General features: G+C 40.6%; 1 pseudogene; it reads right to left on the reverse strand.

Moving 5' to 3' along the window:
- Positions 1–37: 37 nt before the first annotated feature.
- On the reverse strand, positions 38–253 carry LOC102008732 (annotated as a pseudogene).
- Positions 254–3,438: the final 3,185 nt, after the last annotated feature.

The raw sequence follows: 3,438 nt of genomic DNA on the forward strand, positions 1-3,438 counted from the left end.
GACCTTGCGCTTGCCAGGTAGGTGCTTTGCCACTGAGCTAAATCCCCAGCTCCCCCACTTTCTTAATGTGAAACATCCTGTCATTATAAAGTTTCTCTGGAAGCTATCTTATGGCTTCTTTTACATCTTCATTTTCATATATTGTATCATCTCGCATTAAGCCCAGCTTATTGAATCCTGCAGCATTATAATACCACTTTTGAATACCTTCCAGCCACTGGCCTGATGCTGCAGCAGCAGGGCAGCCTGCCATTTTGACCCCAGAACGAAGTCCCTTTTTAAGTCTTGAGACAGTGTCTTATTAAATAAATTATCAGGCTGGGGCCAAACTTGTGATCCTCCTGACTCCAGCCCCCTAAGGTGCTGTGATTACAGGGGATCACTTAACCCTACCAGGGCAAGCATCTCTTACTCCTAGTCTCTGATGGGGGGAGGGTTTAAATTTTTAGATGGTGTCTTGGTTACTTTTCTCATGTTGCTGAGACAAAATACCTGTGGAGGTTTTAGTCATACTTGGCTTCATACTTGGCTGGCTCCAAGGCAGAGTGGCACATGGCAGGGGCAACAGTTCGTGGTGGCAGAAGATTGCAAAAGCAACAACAGTAAAAAGGGAGGAGGGGCAGCAAGCAGCCTTTTTCCCTCCCTTACACTGTATGCAAACTACCTGCCCCAGGGCAGGTATAGCATTCACACCCATAATGGATCAGTCAAAACCTCTAGAAGCCTACCCCATGACTGCGTGAGATTTGGGGGGGACATCCAGACACAAACCATAACAGATGGGAATCTCATTATGTGTCTAGGCTGATCTTGAAGTTGTGATTCTCCTGCCTCAGCCATCAGGGCAAGCATTAAAGATGTGTCTAGCTACTGGAACAGAAACAGACCTATTAATGAATGGAATAGAATGGAGAATGCACAAACAATCCTAAGCATCTTCAGTTATTTTATTTTTGACAAAGAAGCCAATAGTTTATGCTAGAAAAATACTCTCTTTAAACAAATGGTGCTTGAAAAACTTGTTACCTGCATGTAGAAGAAAGAATCTTGATCTATATATCCCACTCTGTACTAAAATCAAATCAAAATGGATCAATGACTTAAGAGTTCCTACAGATAGGTGGGAGAGGGGTAAAAAACGAGTTCCTGTAAATAACCCATACTGGACAAGAAATAATACCAAGATTCAATACATTAGTTTATATCACATTCAAACATTCTGGATAGCAAAGGATGGAGTGAAAAGACAGAATAAAAATAACTTTTACCAGCTAGTCCTCAGAGAACCAATACCTAGAACAGATAAAAGTTTTTTTAAAAGTACCCCTTAAAGACTCAATCAAAAAATGAAGCCGGGCGTGGTGGTGCAATCCTGTAATGCCAGCACTCGGGAGGCTGGGGCAGGAGGATTGCTGCGAGTTCGAGACCAGCAATGTAACTTTTGTAACTTTGGGCTACAAAATGAGCTCAAGACCAGCCTGAACTGCATAGAGAGACCCTGTCTCAAAAAGATTAAAAAAAAAAAGAAAGAAAAAGAAAAAAATACTTCTCAAAGAAAAAATACGGGGCTGGAAATATAGCTCAGTAGAATTGCACTTGCCTGGCAAGCATGAGGTCCTGAGTTCAATTCTTGGTACAAAAAAGAAAAAGAAAGAAAGAAAAAATACAAATGGCCAAAGAATGAAAAAATATTCATCTTTGAATGAAAATCAAATCAAAACAATACTGATATTCAACCTTACATTAGCAAAAATGACCATGATCAAGGACTCAAAAAACAGCAAATGCTGGTGGGACTGTGTAGAAAAAGGAACTCTCTACACTGTTGGTGGGAATTTAAAGTAGTACAAACACTTTGGAAATCAATATGGGAGATTTCTCAAAAAATTAACCCTATGCCTGCCTGGCAAGCACAAGGTCCTGAGCTTGATTCCTGGTACCAAAAAAACCCAAAAAAACTAACCCTAGAAATTCCATTTATCCCAGGTATACCTCTCCTGGGTATCTTTTCAAAAGATGTAAAGTCATCACACATACCCATGCATACCCGTGTTCATAGCAGCACAACTCACAATAGCTATATCATGGAAGTGGCCTATAAGCCCATTAACTAATGGATAGATAAAGAAAATGCATTTATACACAATATAGTGGATTACTCTTCAGCCACTAAGGAGTATAAATTTGAGTTATTTGTAGGAAAATGGATGGATCTTGATACCATAATTGTAAGTGAAAGATATTGTCACAAAAGGTTAGATAAGATGGGCATGGTGGCACATGCCTCTAATCTTGGAACTCAGGAGACTGAAGTAGAATGAATGGCTGTAAGTTTGAGGCTATGCTGGGGTACATAGTTCAAGGCCAGGCTGAACTACATAATGAGAGCCTGTCTCAAAGAACAACAAAAAACAAAACAAAACAAAACAAAAAAACTCTAAAAGATTAAGTACTGTATGGTTCCTCTAATATGAGAGACCCAAAACATAAATAATTTAGAGCAAAATAAAAAAAGTCACATTTAAAAACAAGGAGATAGACTGCAGAGATGAGAAGGGGATACAGGGTAGAGGCCATGGGAGGAAAGGGGCACACGGGGAGTAAAAGTGATCAGGATGTGGTTTGTATATGTATATCAATCCCCCAAGCTAAGTGTAATAACTATATGTCATAAACATATACAAATAAAAGTTTTTTAATGAAAAAAACATGTTTAGAAAAGAATGGCTAGTTGAGGGGGCCTGGACTATACAATCTGAGAAGGAGACCCGAAAAAGAGTCCCAAGGTTGGTGAAGAGTAATCATAGTCAATTGCTGGTGTCTAAACTGCACTCAAGTTCAAAAGATTGGGAGTAATCCTGTTTAAGAAACATTCTAAGGACTACATTTCTAGCCATGTGGCACATACCTGTAAGCTACTCAGGGGGCTGAGGCAGGAGGATTTTAAGTTCAAGTCCAGCTTGGGCAGCTTATCCATTGTTATCTGAGACGGGAGATAAGGGTCTGGCAAACCTGGCTGGGGAAGTAGGTGGGACTTGCTAATTACACAATGCCAAGATGTATTGCAGAACACTTCTTAGAACCCTGCATGTGGACTTCTTGTAAGAGCCAAGCAACTTTTTAATAGAACAGTCCACACCTGATTTCCACCTGAGGAGTGGATGTACAAAGAGAGCCTGGTTCTTTTCTACCTCTAATAAAACTTTGCTACTGTTTGTGCTTGTCTTGACCAATTCTTTGCTCCGGACAGAAAGAACCTAGAAACCACCTCCTGAAGGAGAACCCAGCACCCCAAACCTGGTAAAAAATTTGGTGAGCCAGCCAGGAAAGCAGACACATTTTGAACATTTTTTTTTTCTTTCTCCCTCCCAGAGGCTGGAGAATGCGGGAGACATCTCATGGCGCCCAGAAACTGCTTCCTGTGTTTCCCAGAATGTG

This window comes from Chinchilla lanigera, unplaced genomic scaffold (assembly GCF_000276665.1).
Source record: "Chinchilla lanigera isolate Chin_1 unplaced genomic scaffold, ChiLan1.0 scaffold00083, whole genome shotgun sequence".
NCBI lineage: Eukaryota > Metazoa > Chordata > Mammalia > Rodentia > Chinchillidae > Chinchilla > Chinchilla lanigera.